At 40.9% G+C, this 17,966-nt stretch overlaps 1 protein-coding gene across 4 annotated transcripts in view; it reads right to left on the bottom strand.

Annotated features, from left to right (window-relative positions):
- Positions 1-6,122, bottom strand: part of LOC103017265 (cyclic AMP-dependent transcription factor ATF-7) — a 91,703-nt gene extending 85,581 nt beyond the window's left edge. For 3 of the 4 annotated variants that reach the window (XM_007179474.3, XM_028165773.2, XM_057556265.1), the window contains exon 1: positions 6,006-6,122. The gene's annotated coding sequence lies outside the window, so the exon portion shown is untranslated. The other variant, XM_007179473.3, reaches the window with a different exon arrangement.
- Between the last annotated feature and the right edge of the window lie 11,844 nt (positions 6,123-17,966).

Here is a 17,966-nt window from a genome sequence, read left to right as displayed (position 1 = left end):
TCCTGGGCTTCCCTGGTGGCACAGTGATTAAGAATCCGCCTACCAATGCAAGGGACATGGGTTCGAGCCCTGGTCCGGGAAGATCCCACATGCTGCAGAGCAACTAAGCCCATGTGCCACAACTACCGAGCCTGCGCTCTAGAGCCCGTGAGCCACGACTACTAAGCCTGTGTGCCACAACTACTGAAGCTCACGTGCCTAGAGCCCGTGCTCTGCAACAAGAGAACCCACCACAATGAGAAGCCCGCGCACCGCAATAAAGAGTAGACCCCGCTCACCGCAAGTAGAGAAAGCCTGCACGCAGCAATGAAGACCCAACACAGCCAAAAATAAATAAATTTATATATTAAAAAAAAAAACCTTTCCTGAATTTTAACATTCATCCTTCCTCTCCAAGGAAGTCATGCAGTATATCTTTACTTTCAAAACTGAACTGAATTTTGTTTCACTGTATACAGGCAGTGAGAAAATTATTCAGATTTCTTTTTTTTTTTAACGTTTCTCAACAAAAGGACAAACAAGAGAAGGAAAGGAAACAAAATACTATGACTTAAGAGAAAGAAAAAAACCAACCACATTCTTTCAACACAGTGTCCACCAGGGAAATTCTGAAGAGAAAATGTCATGATAAAATATTTTAAGACATAAAAATGACCCCAATGCAAAATATTTGTTGTTGTTCATTTGTTTTGTGTTTAGCTCAAAGGAATTATTATTTCTTGTCATATATGTTCCTTACTTTTTGTTTATCCATTCCCACTGGGTCAGTAGAACCATTTCAATTTCATTTTCTTTACATTCTATTTTTCTTCCTGATTTTTCAATAGTAAGTTCCTTGATCTGAGCCTCTACTTACGAATGTTTAGACTGGAAAGGACCTTGAGGGGTCATCAAGTCCATCCTTCTGCTTTCCAGGAGAATTCATAAGTACAATCTCAGATGGATGAGAATGTGTCAAAAGAAAATGTACAAACATTTCCATTCACAATTTGCAATTTTCTAAAAATGAAAGTAAAAATTAAAACCCCAAAAGAGGAAGGTGCTTTAAAACTGCATTTATCAGCTAAAATTGCTCAAACATAATTCAACTATCAGGCTAAAATTAACACACAGGAAAGTTGTTGGCTGCCAACATAAAGTCTTTAGTCCCTAGAGATGTCTTCTGATGTTTTATCTTATTTGTAAGCACCATTTTACCTTAAGCACATAGCATGACAAACTTAGATCACCACACCAATAAACTATAATTATAAATAGCAATGATATATATATGTATATATATCATGTGTGTATATATATCTGTATGTATGTATACTTTTTTTTTTTTTTAACGGGTGCTGTAGGTTTTTACTTCGAACATAAAATGAACAGTTAGGTCTAAACTGGAGATGTCAATGTTTGGGGGAAGCTACAATACAACTGTTATATGGGCAATAGTTTAATTCTTTGATATGTAACTTAAAATGTTCAGGGAATGATGTTTCTTCCTAAAGGAGTTTCCAAAACAGAATTTCATCTGATGACAAAAAACATACAACTATGAGGAAACACTGTTAAATCATTCTAGAATTATTATTTTTTTTTAAGAAAGCAGGACCAGAGGTCTTGGAAATGGGGAAAAAATGATACTTAGAAAAAACAGGGGCCAGGGAAGGTAGAGCCCAGACACTATATTCTGATGAAATATTGCTTCCCAGGAAGATTATAAAATGAATTATTAAATAAATGGCTTATGAACCACTGACAAGTAATGCAGTGATCTATAAACACTAGCATAAGAAAGCTAAATAGCAACTCATGTCTAACTTCACTTTCTTCATATGAAATACAGGTTAGATAATAAAACAGTAGGTGGATTCATAACTGAATTTTACCCAAAAGGTTCATTAATGGATTAATATCAACCTAATGATAGTGTGCTGATGTTACATAGCATTGTTCCACCCTTATATATTTTTACCAGTGACCTAAAACAAAAACATAGGTGTCATGTTTATCAAATTTAACTATCAACGACAGAAAGATATGAGGAATGGTTAAGAGGCTAAATAACAAGCAGATGTAAACTGGTATATATAGAATGGATAAACAACAAGGTCCTACTGTATAGCACAGGGAAATATATTCAATATCCTGTGATAAGGGACTTCCCTGGTGGTCCAGTGGTTAAGATTCCGTGCTCCCAAAGCAGGGGGCCCAGGTTCGATCCCTGGTCAGCGAACTAGATCCTACATGCCGCAACTAAAGATCCCGCATGCCGCAACGAAGATCCCGCGTGCCACAACTAAGACCCAGCGCAGCCAAGTAAATAAATAAATATATTTTAAAAAATCCTGTGATAAACCATAATGGAAAAGAATATGAAAAAGAATGTACATATATGTATAACTGAGTTACTTTGCTGTACAGCAGTAATTAACACATTGTAATTCAACTATACTTCAATAAAAAATAAATTTAAAATAAAAGGCTAAATAACATTATCAAGTTAAAACAATAAACCAAAACTAACAAGATGACAATTACAGGGATAAACACAAATTCCTCAATTAAAATTAAAAAATTAATTATATAAATTAATGTGATCTTAGGCTTTAAGAACAGAGGTATTGAGTGCAGTGAAAAAAGAGGCCCTACTCTCCCCTGTACTTTGTACTGATCAGATTATATCTGAAATGTTATATTCAGATCTAGATAAGAAACCCTAAAAACTCAGGCAACTAAGTTGATAAGGAGACTGAACCTTATTAAAAATGTCACTTAAAGAATGGTTGAAAGAACGTGGGATATTTACCCCAGTAAGAGAAGCCTTAACAGAACATAACTGTCATCAAATATTTGAAGGGCTACCATGTTGACAAGGAATTAGGTTTATTTATTGTAGCTTCAGATGGCAGGAGTAAAGAGCTTCACAATGTAAAGAATGTTCTAAAAAGTAAAGCTCCAATAACAGAACAGGATATCTATGAAGTAGGGACCTCTTCCTTACAGCATTCAGAAGTTAAAAAACCACCCACCAGACACTCCAAAATGATGCATTTTCACATTTCATGAATATACCAATACTTGATCCTAAAATAAGCCTATTAGGGGAAGGCAACATTCAAAATGAGACGCTTAAAAACTTTTATTTGACATGTTTCTAGAGACGGAATACTTTTTTCATGAACTCTAAAATCATAGTACCACAATCAGAGAAAACAACAACAAAAGAAATAATGCTTTTTCTTTTTTAATGAATGCTGCGTTTGTTTTTCTCAAAGAAACAACATATGCACCTTAACTTTAGTACCTTTATCAAGGGATAAGAAGCAACTGTATGCCAGCCTGCCAACTAGTTTCAAGAAGAGAGCTGTTTTTATTAGACATTTACATGGCAATGCTATTTGCTCCACCTAAAACTTCCTTCCAAAAAGGCTCCTCCTCATCAGACGTGGAGAGGAGGCTGCTGTAACACTGACTCCCTCCTACTGCAGCCTAGGAAAAACTCACTCTTGACATGTACAAAACAATAACTTGTGAGAACTTCAGAGCAGCTGTGTTCAGGCAGAGCCAGGGACTTAAAGCAGCAGCTTGAGAGTAGGTTGAAAAAACAAATTTCATTTTGGGTTGGAAGCCAGGAGAGGAAAGATAAAGGAGATATACAATAATGGTCTCTATTAACATTTAAAAGCCGTGGTAAACAAAAATGCTTAAAACTTACAACACTGAAACTATCACAGGATGTAACCTTTGATCCACAAGTTTAAAGATGAGCAGTGTTTATCATTCTCTAGCTTTCTGCTAGGTGTTAACACTGAGATAGTGCCCAAGTCAAAGCCATCACAAATTCTAGGATGGAAGAATAAAACAAGGAGCTTTGCTCTCTCATTGGATATTTTTTTGTGCTGCTGCCAGGCAAACTGTGAAAATGTCTGAATATCCAATAGCAATGCTCTCAATGTGAAATACTGGACCCCAATTAAGTAATTAATGCTAAAAGGTCAGTAATTAATTGGTCTCAATGTGCTGTAGGGGTAACCTCCTGGCCAGGGGGACAAATGGCTGCTGAAAACCAAAGGTTAATACAAAGCAACATACTCTGGTTTCTCCTCAGGTAACACCTTTACCGATATATTTCAGATGTTATTTTGCTTCCAAAAGTAAGAGGAGAAGAAAAGGAATGTAAAAGACAAATCTATGCAATAGCAAAGAAGTTAGTAATTAATTGGCTGTATTAGCTCATTATTAAATAATACACAACTATCAAACAAAGGGCAAAGACTTGTCCCTTTTTTTGTACAGAATTAAGAACTGGTAAGACTACTCAGTATAGCTGCCAAACTTTTCTTTAGCTTCCTTTCTCACAGACGTGTTACATTTCGCAATAGTCTCCACTTACCTTATATCCTCCATGTTTAAGTACAAATTGTGTTTGATTTCCCCAACCCTTGTCCCCAAGATATCAATATTATGACATATCTTTAGCTTCTGAATCGGAACACAAAGGAAGAAAGTGAAAAATTTTCACTTTCCTGACATACGTGTCCATTTTATTTACACCATTTAAAAAAACATAAGCTAACTAAAACTAACTGCAACCATTCATTTAGCAACTCTTCAAGAATACGAGTGGGTAAGAAACACATTTAACAAAACAAACCGGTTTAGTACATTTTTCTGTGCTTATAATACCTATAAAGACCTATGTCTCTGCAAGAATTACTTATACTACTGAAAAGTTTTTAAACGTAGGAATCAAGTGAGCTTGTGGAGAAAACTCTGCACACCCCTACAAACCTACACTTACTATAACACAACCCTCAAAGATACTAAAACACCCTCTGATAAGTAGAAAACAAACTTTTAAAGTTAGGAAAGCAGCAACGCGGGAATATAGGGAGGAGGTGCCCTGGGTAGTAAACACCCCAGTCACAGAACATAACAAGCAATTCAGAGCAACGTATAACTCCCGATAGAGCTCCAACTTGGCCGCTTAAGTCCCAAGCCCCCATCCCTGAGTTGAGGAAGAGATGAAGTGCAGGAACAGGAAGAGAGGGAGAAAGGAAATCTGAGCAGAAGTGATGAAAGTGTTCTATTTTTCTCCTTCTCTACCCCTATCCCACCTTTCTTGCAGGCTGGTCACCAGACTGGGTGCCATATAAACCAAAAGCCCTAAATCCATTTCCCAGGCTTCTTCTGATACCTAGGCTAAACACCTGTACATATCAGCCGTCTCCTAACCGAACATCTCCCCTACCCTTCTGGATTCCCCCATACCCTTCCCAAAGTGATACCTCTTGGCCACTAAGCCCACCCCTGTGAAGTCTTCCTAAACTCATTCACTTAATTTTCTCCATATCCATACTTTCTCTCTGATATCATGTCCCTGGTACTCTTTTTTATAATTCAATCGAAATGCCATGCTCTCACTTCCACTTATTCCTCCCTATCTTCCCAGCAAAACCAAATGCCATGTTTTCACCTACTCATCCCCACCTCCTGCCTATTACCCCTGACTCTTCCAATGCCAAGCCTCTAACCCCACTCTTTGAAGAAGCTCTGGGTCTTCAACCAGTTTAGTACCCCTCCCCTTTCTCCATTCCACCCCATTCCAGGCTCCACTAGACTTCCATTCCCCCAGGATTCAACTCCCCTCTCCTCGCCACGCCCTGTGCCCCCCGGGGCTACTTACCCCAAGTTCTCCCCACACTTCAGGCCTCTGGCCCCGCCTTCCCCCCAAAGGAAGGAGGCGGGAGGAAGGAGAGAAGAGGGGCGGCACTCCGCAAGGTAAAGATGACCTCCCATTAGTGCTCGTCGCCGCCAATCGTAACTTCCTTCTCTCTTATTGGTCGGCGTTGGTCCATGCCCCACCCTCTTCCTCAGACAGGGCCCAGCCACCGCCTCAGCGCCCCCGTCCAACACACACTGAGAGGGGAGACCCCGGCCTGGGACACTGGGACTGGCCAGAGTTGACGGGGAGACTCCTGTCAGATCATGGACTAGTTAATGTTATCTGGACTCACCCGCTGGTAGCTCCGTCGCCTCCCGCCCGCCCGCGCTCGGTCCCACAATCTGTCTCCAGCTCCTTCTTTCCCCCCCTAAGCGGAGCAGATACTTTTCTCTCGTCCGGCCAGGCGCGCTCACTTCTCGCGAGATATCGAGAGGAGTTGGAGGAAGGGCGAGATCCGCAGGGCCTGAGTCGGAAAGGGGACGAGGGGCGGGGCTCCGGAAAAAGAAGGGGCTGGACTTTCGGTGGGCAGGGCTAGGGAGGGAGGCTGTAAGAGTTCCTAATCGCTGGTCGCACGTGTTCGGCTGCCGAGTTTAAGGGGGGAAAAAAAAGAAAAAGAAGGAAAGGGACTCCTTACAGGTGCCTGTAGTAATGGAGATCCAAACGGTTCTCATACTAGAGAATTAGCTTATCTCAAAGTAGCGCACTTTACAAACGAGACAAGGTTGTACCTCAGTAAAACTTTTTTTAAAAAGAGAGCGGGGGAGGGGAATTCCCTGGGAATTCCAGTGGTTAGGACTCCGCGCTTCTACTGCAGGGGGCACGGGTTGGATCCCTGGTCCCAGAACTAAGATACCGCAAGCCGAGCGGCCCCGCCAAAAAAAATTTTTTTTAATTAAGAAAGTGGGGGAAAAACCGAGACAGCTACATAAAATGATTCAGTGTTCCAAACAGTCGAATAGTTGCATTTTCTTCTTTGCACTTACAGTAGCATCACTAGCCGTAATCTCTGCTGTGTGTCTGTATATGGGGGTGGAGTGTGGTAAAAGTTCAACCGCAGGAACTGGCGACTTTTTAAAAAATGTGTAGGTTGTTTCTATTGTCCTCCAGAGTTATCACTTCCTTAATGACAAAGTAGTATGAAATACCCTTAGCCCTAGAACTGGAGTGCATGTATTGGGAAAAGCGAGCTCCCAACTCTATCATTTTCTTTGAGTATCTTTACAGTGGGGCCAGCAATCCCATTTTACTCAGAGTTGTAATGATCAAATGAAATAATATGTGTGAAACTTCTTTGGAATTAAAAGGCACTATATTTATTACCCAGCAAGTATTTTAACAAATACTTAGGACATACTATGTGCAAAGAACTGTTCTAGGCATGGGGAGAAGAGTAGACAGACCAGGTCCCTGCTCTGGTAGAATTTATGTTTTAGTGGGAAGGGGGAGACAGTTAATAAACACAAATATTATATTTCAGTTAGTGAAGAGGGCTGCAGGGTAATGAGACAGAAAGTGACCAAGAGTAGGGAAGCAACTTTACTCCTGGTGTTGAGAGGCCCCTTTGAAGGAATAACGTTTGAACTGTGAGAAGGAGACAGCCTTGGGAAGATTTTGGGTGAAACATCAAATGCAAAGACTGTATTTAAAATTTTCTCATATGGTTACGAAGGTGGTAAATTTTATGTTATGTGGTTTTTTATCACAACTAAAAAAAACTTTTAAAATGTTATTGTAATTATAAGGAGAGTTGACTCAAAATATTACCTATGGAATTGCTTTTCTCTCAGGTAACTTCCTTTTGCAGCTTTATATTACTCTGCTTTCTGAACTTCCTGCCTAGGATCTCATCTATCCTCATAGCCTCTGAAAGGTAGAAAGAATCCAGGTGATTTCTCCCCAGGTAACAAAGGTGAAACAGAAACATACAATCACTTATGTTCTTGTGAAGTGAATTGAGAAAAGTTGAGAGGAGTCTTGGCTTCCAGTCTACTCTCCCCTAAAACAATTCCTACTTAAAAGAATACAAAGATAGAAGCGGACCTCAATGTATATGGGAGATTTGTATATAACAGAGGTGGCATTACAAATCAGAGAAGAAGGGATTCCACACATTGTGTTAGACCAATTGACTATTACTCTATACATGCAAAATAATAACTATAATAGACAACGTTTATAGGTCTTACTATGTTCCAGGCACCATTCTAAGTGTATTACATGCATTAATTCATTTTTCCCCAAATGTATATCTCCAATCCGTATCTCTCCCCTGAACTGCAGACATATCTCCAGCTGCCTACTTAACAGATCCACCTGGATTCTGACTGGTATTTCAAACTTACCATGTCCAAAACAAATTCTTCCTTTCTCGCCCACATGTGCCCCTTCCCTAATCTTCCCTATCTTAGTAAAATTTACCTTCATAGTTCCAGCTGTATTTTTTTTATCGTGATATAATTCACATACCATGAAATTCATCTTTTTTTTTTTTGGCTGCACCGCACGGCTTGTGCAATCTCAGTTCCCTGACCAGGGATTGAACCCGGGCCATGGCAATGAAAGCACTGAGTCCTAACCACTAGACCACTAGGGAACTCCCCAAATTCATCTTTTTAAAGTGTACATGTAAATCAACTATACTTCAATAATAAATAAAATAAAAATAAAGTGTACAATTCAGTGATTTTTGGTGTATTCACAAAGTTATGCAACTATCACCAATATCTAATTCCAGAACATTTTCATCACCCCCCAAAGAAACTCCATATTCACTAGCAGTCACTCCCAATCTACCCCCACCAAACCCTGGCAACTACAAGTCTACTTTCTGTCTTTGTGGATTTTCCTATTATAGATATTTTATATAAGTGGAATAATATATGTGGCCTTTTGTGGCTTCTTTCACTTACCATAATGTTCAAGGTTCATTCATGTTGTAACATGTATCAATCCGTACTTTATTCCTTTCATGGCTGAATAATATTCTATTGAATGAATATACCAATTTTTGTTTATCCATTCATCAGTTGATGGACATTTGGGTTATTCCCACTTTTGGGCTATTATGAATAACGTGACTCTGAACATCCATTTACAAGTTTGTTTTTTGTTTTGTTTATTTTTTAAATTAATTTTTATTGGAGTATGGCTGCTTTACAACGTTATGTTAGCCTCTACTGCACCACAAAAAGAATGAGCCATACGCATAAAGATATCCCCTCCCATTTAGGTTACCACAGCGCATTAGGTAGAGTTCCCTGTGCTATACAGTATGTTCCCATGGGTTGTCTATTTTATACATAGTATCAATAATGTATATGTGTCAATCCCAGTCTCTCAATTCGTCCCACCCCACCCCTTTCCCCCTTGGTATCCATACATTTGTTCTCTATGTCTGTGTCTCTATTTCTTTTTTTTTAATATAAATTTATTTTATTTTATTTATTTTTGGCTGCATTGGGTCTTCGTTGCTGTGCGTGGGCTTTCTCCAGTTGCTGCAAGTAGGGGCCACTCTTCGTTGCGGTGCATGGGCTTCTCATTGTGGTGGCTTCTCTTGTTGAGGAGCATGGGCTCTAGGTGTGCAGGCTTCAGTAGTTGTTGGCTTGTGGGTTCTAGAGCACAGGTTCAGCAGTTGTGGTGCACGGGCTCGGTTGCTCTGCAGCATGTGGGATCCTCCCAGACCAGGGATCAAACCCGTGTGCCCTGCATTGGCAGGCGGATTCTTAACCACTGCACCATCAGGGAAGCTCTGTGTCTCTATTTCTGCTTTGCTATATATCTATACCATTTTTCTAGATTCCACATATATGCATTATTATACGATATTTGCTTTTCTCTTTCTGACTTACTTCACTCTGTATGACACTCTCTAGGTCCATCCACGTCTCTACAAATGACCCAATTTCATTCCCTTTTATGGCTGAGTAATATTCCATTGTATATATGTACCACATCTTCTTTATCCATTCCTCTGTTGGTGGACATTTAGGTTGCTTCCATGTCCTGGCTAGTGTAAATAGTGCTGCTATGAACATTGGGGTGCATGTTTTTTTTTTCAATTATGGTTTTCTCTGGGTATATACCCAGCAGTGGGATTTCTGGGTCATATGGTAGTTCTATTTTTAGTTTTTTAAGGAACCTCCATCCTGTTTTCCATAGTGGCTGAATCAATTTACATTCCCACCTACAAGTTTTTACATAGACATTGTTTTCAATTCTCATGATATATACTGAGGAATGGACTTGCTGAGTCATATGGTAATCTACATTTAACTTTTTGAGAAACTGCCAAACTGTTTTCTGAAGCAGTTGCATTATTTTACTCTTTTTATTTATTTATTTATTTATTTATTTATTTATTTATGGCTGTGTTGGGTCTTTGTTTCTGTGCGAGGGCTTTCTCTAGTTGCGGCAAGTGGGGGCCACTCTTCATCGCGGTGCGCGGGCCTTTCATTATCGCGGCCTCTCTTGTTGCGGAGCACAGGCTCCAGACGCGCAGGCTCAGCAATTGTGGCTCACGGGCCTAGTCACTCCGCAGCATGTGGGATCCTCCCAGACCAGGGCCCGAACCCGTGTCCCCTGCATTGGCAGGCAGATTCTCAACCACTGCGCCACCAGGGAAGCCCGCATTATTTTACTCTTACCAGCAATATATGAAGGTCCCAATTTCTCCACATACTCACACCAACACTTTTATTGCGCATCTTTCTGATTCTAGCCATCCTAGTGGATGTGAAATGGTATCTCATTGTAGTTTTGATTTACATTTCCCTGATGCCTAGTAATGTTGAACATCACTTCGGTGGCCATTTATATATCTTCTTTGGAGAAATGTTTATTCAAATCCTTTACCCATTTTGTAATTAGGTTATTTGTTTATAACTATCTAGTTTGCATGAATACCAACTTAATTTCAATAGCATACAAAAGCTTTGCTCTTACATAGCTTTATTTCCTTTCTCCTTTGCACTGTTATAATAATTTCTATATTTTCATTGATATTCTCTATTTGTGCTGTTATTGTCATACAAATTACATCTATCCACATTGTATGGAGGTAGGAGTTAGATAGGGCCCAGGCTGAACAGCTGCAACTGGTTTCCCTGGGCTGAGCAGCTGTAGCTGGTCTCCTGCTGATGCTTCAAGATCGGATACCAGTGGGAGCGTTGGGCCCTGATTGGGTGCATTCTTGTAGATTTCCTGGCCCAACACATGCTCAGAGAAGGCCCTCAGCCTAGGGGAAGGACAAAAAGAGGGGGAAGATACCAGATGGAATCCATCTTGGCTGAGAGATGGGCACGCACACCAGGACCAAATATGGAGATGATTGGCCAGAGACAACCCAGAAAACTGCCCCCATATAAGCAATCTAAGCCGCCCCTATGGTGCATAATTCACTCCTAGTCCACCCGTGTGTTCTTCCACATGTACTATGCTTCTAATAAATGCTTTTATCTTTTTCACAATCTTGGTCTCTTTGCTGAATTCTTTCTTAAAAGAAGGCAAGAACTGAGGTCCTTCTTCCAGCTCTTCACTGCTGGAGTCAGTATGACCATCAGCATAGATTTATGATGATTGTTTTACACAATTATCTTTCAAATACTATAGGAGAGAAAGAGTTACAAACAAAAATTACATTTATACCATCTTTTACATTATAGTTACCTATGTAGTTACCTTTATTGGTACTCTTTATTTCTTCATGTGGATTAGAGTTACTGTCTAGTGACCTTTCACTTCAGTCTAAAGGACTCCCTTTAGTATCTCTTGTAGGACAGGCATGCTAGTGCTGAATTCTTCTCATTTTTGTTTATTTGGGTATGTCAATTTCTCATTCAATTTTTTGAAGGATAGCTTTGCTGGGTATAAAATTTTTGTTTGACAGTCTTTTTCTTCTAGTATTTTGAATATGTCCCCCTACTACCTCTGGCTTCCATGGTTTCTGGTGAGAAATTGTATTGAGGATCCCTTGTATGTGGTAAGTCACTCCTCTCTTGCTGCTTTCAAGATTCACTCCTTTTTATTTTTTAATATTTATTTACTTACTTACTTTGGCTGTGCCAGGTCTTAGTTGAGGCACACAGGATCTTTAGTTGCAGCATGCAGGATCTTTTAGTTGCGGCATGCAGGCTCATAGTTGTGGCACGCGGGCTTCTTTGTTGCGGCATGCAGACTTCTTAGTTGCAGCATGCGGACTTCTTAGTTTCAGCATGCGAACTCTTAGTTGTGGCATGCATGCGGGATCTAGTTCCCTGACCAGTGATTGAACCTGGGCTGCCTGCATTGGGAGTGTGGAGTCTTACCCACTGGACCACCAGGGAAGTCCCTTAAGATTCACTCTTAGGGACTTCTCTGGTGGTCCAGTGGTTAAGAATCGGCCTTCCAATGCAGGGGATGTACGTTCAACCCCTGGTTGGGGAACTAAGATCCCACATGCTGTGGGGCAACTAAGCCCACACGTTCTAGAGCCTGAGCCCCACAGCTAGAGAGCCCGCATGCCACAACTACTGAGCCCACACACTGCAATGAAAAGATCCCACATGCTGCAACTAAGACCTGATGCAGCCAAATAAATAAATATTTTTTAAAAAGATTCACTCTTAATTTTTGTCTTTTGACTGTGTGGTTATGACATGTGTAAGTATGGATCTGTTTGAACTTCTCCTTCTTGGAGTCTGTTGAATTCTTGGATTTGTAGATTAAGATTTTTCATCAAATTTGGGAGGTTTTTGGTCATCATTTCTTCAAATATTTTTTCTGTAACTTTCCTCTTCTCTCCTCCTGTGGTACACTTGTTGGCATATCACGGGTCATTTTTCTTCATTCTCTTTTCTTATTCCTCAGACTGAATCATTTCAATTGACGTGCCTTCAAATTCACTGTTTCTCTCTTCTGTTTGCTCAAATCTGCTATTGAGCCCTTCTAGTGAATTTTTCATTTTTGTTATTGCATTTTTAAATACCAGAATTTCTATTTGGTTCTTTAAAAAATAATTACTATGTTTTCATTGATATTCTCTATTTGGTCAGACATTCTCTTTCATTTAGTTCTATACACATGGTTTCTTTTAGTTCTTTGAATATATTTTATTTATCTATTTTTAATTGAGGTAACATTGGTTTATAACATTATATAAGTTTCATGTGTACAACATTATATTTTGACTTCTTTATACACTACAGTGTGCTCACCACCAAAAGTTTAGTTTCCAACTGTCACCATAGAGTTGACCCCCTTTACCCATTTTTTTTTTTTTTTTTTTTTTTTTTTAAAGGATTTTCTTATTTATTTATTTATTTATTTATTTTTGGCTGTGTTGGGTCTTCGGTTCGTGCGAGGGCTTTCTCCAGTTGCGGCAAGCGGGGGCCACTCTTCATCGCGGTGCGGGGACCGCTCTTCATCGCGGTGCGCGGGCCTTTCTCTATCGCGGCCCCTCCCGTTGCGGGGCACAGGCTCCAGACGCGCAGGCTCAGTAGTCGTGGCTCACGGGCCCAGCTGCTCCGTGGCATGTGGGATCTTCCCAGACCAGGGCTCGAACCCGTGTCCCCTGCATTAGCAGGCAGACTCTCAACCACTGCGCCACCAGGGAAGCCCCCCCTTTACCCATTTTGCCCTCCCTCCCCCCCACCCCCACCTCTATTAACCACTACTCTGTTCTCTGTATCTATATGTTTGTTTTTGTTTGGTTTGTTCATTTATTTTTGTTTTGTTTTGTTTTTTATATTCCACATATGAGTGAAATCGTATGGTATTTGTCTTTCACCATCTGTCTTATTTTACTGAGTGAAATCATATGGTATTTGTCTTTCACCATCTGTCTTATTTTACTTAGCATAATACCCTCAAGGTTCATTCATGTTGTTGCATTTGTCAGATTTCATCTTTTTTTAAGGCTGAGTAGTGTTCCGTTGTGTGTGTGTGTGTGTATCACATGTTCTTTAACTGTTTTTTGAATATATTTAAAACGGCTGATTGAAAGCCTTTGTCTAATAAGTCCATTATCAGATCTTTCTCAAAGACAGTTTCTATTGACTACTTTTTTTATTTGTATGATCTGTATTTTCTTGTTTCTTTGAGTATCTCATAATTTTATGTTGAAAACTGGACATTTAAAATAGTATAATGTGGCAACAATAAAAATCAGATTCTTTCCCTCACCCAAGGTCTCTTTTGATGCTGTTTCATGTTGTTGGTGGTGTTTATTTGGTGGCTTTTCTGAAATAATTTTACAAATTCTGTATTCTTTGTCATGTATCCTCTGAGATCTCTGCAGAGTTAGCCTAGTAGTCAGGTAATTAGTTGACAGAGATTTTCTTAAATGCCTGGAACCAACATGTCTTTGCCAAGGGACTCCGAATTCATATTGGGCTATGTCTTCAACACTCAGCCAGGCAGTTCACAGCTCTGCCTTAGGCTTCACTTCCTGCTTACGCAGAGCCTCAAGTTTAGTCAATGGTGAGAGTTTAAGTGCTTCTAAGTTCTTCCCTGACCATGCACCCAGCCTTATGAATGTGCATGGCCTTCTAGACTCCCAGGAACATGTCAGAACATTCCAAAGCTCCAGTGGACATTGTAATCCCCAGATTTTCCTTTTATATTTTTTGGTCAGCCTATTTTTTTTTACCCCAACTGCTATCTACAACCACAGCAGCTGCAGTGTTGAAAAATTGCCTCTCATTATTTTAAACAAATGCCTCCAGGGAAAAGGCTGTTTGCATGAGGCAAGCTCTGAGTCAGATCAAATAAAGATAGCCTGGAGTGGATCTTCTAGGGAACCACCAGATAGGTCAAATAATGACAATTCTCTGAAGATGAGGCTTTAAAGGAGCTCCAGCTGCATTCTGCCCCCTCCATGGGCCTAAAGGGCTGCTGGTTTTCACCGTGATAGCAGGAATTTGGTTTTCAAGGTTACCATGGACCTGGAGAGAGGGGAAGATGGGAAGAGGACAAATTAAAATGCCACCTAATTCACTGTTCTTACTGAGATTCAGCCATTTTTCTTGCATAAACACTCCCTTTGTTGTTGCAAACCTTTGGTTAATTTCCAAAGTTTTAAAAAAGCTGATCCTGCCAATTATGCCAGTGTTCTCATTGCTTTTATGGAAGAGTAGATTTTTGGAGGTTCTTAATCCACCATTTTTGCTGATGTCATTTCTTCCAATTGTTTTTCAGCCAAATCCTTTAGAGTCATCCTTGATGACTTTCTCAAACATCCTATATCAGCAAATCCTGTAGAGGCAGAAAATCCTCTACTTTCAAAATACATCCAGGATCCCACCACTCATCACCACCTTCTTCTGTCTTCTCACTCATTGTTTTCCAACAACACCACCTCCTCACTTTTCCTTAGACTGCCAAGCATGAGCCTGCATTTTTCTACCAGGTATGCACATTCCCTTACTTCCTTCCAATCATTGCTCAAATGACATCTCCTCAGAAATGCTCCCTGACCACTCTACACCTCATACCCCATCACTCTATCCTCCTCATCTTGCTTCATTTTTTCTTAGCACTTACCTGACATATTATTTTATGTTTAATGATATTTATTGTTTGTCTGCTCCCATTAGTATGTAAGCTCATAAAGTTAGAGGCTTCGTTACTGAGTTTATTGTTGTATCTTTAGTGCCTAGAACAGTACCTGGCTCATGCTGGCAATCAATAAATTCTGGTTGAAAGTATGTCATTATCTTTCATTTGCTCCTCCAGATCCACTCTCCCCCTTCTTCCCAGTGTCTAGTATGGACATCAGTGGACTCCTGTGCCCTCTGGCTTCAGCCCATGCAGAACCCCAGTACGAGTTTGGAGAAGGAAGGACAGCGAAGTCAGAGTATTTATTCCACAGGCTCTTCCCTGCCAAATTGCCTCAGATTTACCCTATCCCTAGATCTAAGATCACTATCTTTCCAATAACCACTACCTACCGTATTCCTCCCTTTTGGCCTCAGTGTTATAACAGCTTCTTTGCTGTTACTACCCTCAGGATATTGTAATACCCCTTAAGGTTCCCTTTTACCTATCCATATCTCTGTAAATAAACCCATCTCACATCATCCTAATTTAAGATGTTTCTTTGGGTCCCTGCCTCATACAGATGAATAATCCTAAGAACAACTCTATGAAGTACACATTATTACCATCCCCATTTTACGGATGAGAACTCTGAGGCCCAGAAAGGTTAAGAAACTTGCCCAAGATTACATAGCTAGTAGGTAACAGAGCCAGAATTTACTTTAGAAAAAACTGTGGAAGAATATTTTTATGACAACATGATAGGGAAGGAATCCTAAACAAAACTAAAAAAGCATACCCATAAAAGAGAAGACTAAAAAAACTTAAATTCTCTATATCAAAGGATACCATAAACAAAGTGAAGAGATAAATCACTGACTAGAAGATATTTGCACTCCACACAAAGGATTAGCATATAGAACATATAAAGAACTCCTAGAAATTAATTTTTTAAAAAGCATAAACAGGGGCTTCCCTGGTGGCGCAGTGGTTAAGAATCCACCTGCCAACACAGGGGACACGGGTTCAAGCCCTGGTCCGCGAAGATCCCACATGCCGCGGAGCAACTAACCCCGTGCGCCACAACTACTGAGCCTGCGCTCTAGAGCCCCCGAGCCACAACTACTGAAGCCCGCCCACCTAGAGCCCGTGCTCCGCAACAAAGAGTAGCCCCCGCTCTCAGCAACTAGAGAAAACCCGTGTGCAGCAGCAAAGACCCAATAAATGAATAAATAAATAAATTTATTTTAAAAAAAGCGTAAACAACACAGTAGAAAAATAGGCTGGGCAAAGGATAAGAAGGTGGTCACTCCAATTGTACCTGCAGTAGGAGCTGTAGTTTCACTGCCTGAGCAAATTAATATGTGCCCTGGTACCTACTATGCAGCTACTGATCTGGCAAATACCTTTTTCTCTACCCCTGTCAACAGGGCCTGCCAGAAGCGCTTTGCTTTAAGCTGGCAAGGCCAGCGATACACCTTCACTGTGCTACCTCGGGTATATCAACTCTCCAGCCCTATGTAATAATTTAGTTTGCAGGGATCTTTTTTTTTTTTAATTAATTTATTTATTTTAGGCTGCGTTGGGTCTTCGTTTTTGCGCGCGGGCTTTCTCTAGTTGCGGGAGCAGGGGCTACTCTTTGTTGCGGTGCGCGGGCTTCTCATTGCAGTGGCTTCTCTTGTTGCGGAGCACGGGCTCTAGGCATGCGGGCTTCAGTAGTTGTGGCTCACGGGCTCTAGAGCGCAGGCTCAGTAGTTGTGGCGCCCGGGCTTTGTTGCTTCGCGGAATGTGGGATCTTCCTGGACCAGGGCTCGAACCCGTGTCCCCTGCATTGGCAGGCAGATTCTCAACCACTGTGCCATCAGGGAGGTCCCAGTTTGCAGGGATCTTGATTGTCGTTCGTTTCCACAAGATATCACACTGGTTCATTACATCAGTGACATGATGCTTATTTGGCCTACTGAGCAGGAGGTAGCAACTACACTAGACCAATTGGTAAGACATTTGCATGCCAGAGGATAGGAAATAAATCTGACAATTCAGGGGTCTTCTACTTCAGTGAAATTTCTAGGGGTCCAGTGGTGTGGGGCATATCAAGATATCCCTGCCAAGATGAAGGATAAATTGTTGCATCTGGCCCCTCCTACAACAAACAAACAGGCACAGTGCCTAGTGGGCCTCTTTGAATTTTGGAGGCAACATATTCCCCCTTTGGGTGTGTTCCATTGGCCCATTTACTAAATGACTCAGAAAGCTGCTAGTTTGGAGGCGGGGCAAGAGAAGGCTCTGCAACGGGTCTTGTGCAAGCTGCTCTCCTACTTGGCCACATGATCCAGCAGATCCAATGGTGCTTGAAAGTGTCAGTGGCAGATATGCTCTTTGGAGCTTTTGGCAGGCTTCTGTTGGTGAATTGTGGCATAGGACCTTAGAATTTTGGAGGAAAGCCCTGCAGATTACTACTCTCCTTTTGAGAAACAGCTCTCGGTCTGCAACTGGGCCTTACTAGAGACTGAATCTTTAACAGTGAGCAATGAAGTTACCATGCAACCTCAGCTGCCCATCCTCATGAACTGGGTGTTATCTGGCCCACTAAGTCATAAAGTTGTTTGTGCACAGCAGTACTCTATCATCAAACGGAAGTAGTATATATGAGATTGGGCTCGAGCAGGCCCTGAAGGCACAGTAAGTTATGTGAAGATGTGGCCCAAATGCCCATGATCCCCACTCCTGCTACACTGCCATT

The sequence above is a fragment of the Balaenoptera acutorostrata genome, chromosome 11 (genome assembly GCF_949987535.1).
Source record: "Balaenoptera acutorostrata chromosome 11, mBalAcu1.1, whole genome shotgun sequence".
Classification (NCBI taxonomy): Eukaryota; Metazoa; Chordata; class Mammalia; order Artiodactyla; family Balaenopteridae; genus Balaenoptera; species Balaenoptera acutorostrata.
This window is presented reverse-complemented; position numbering and strand designations above follow the sequence as displayed.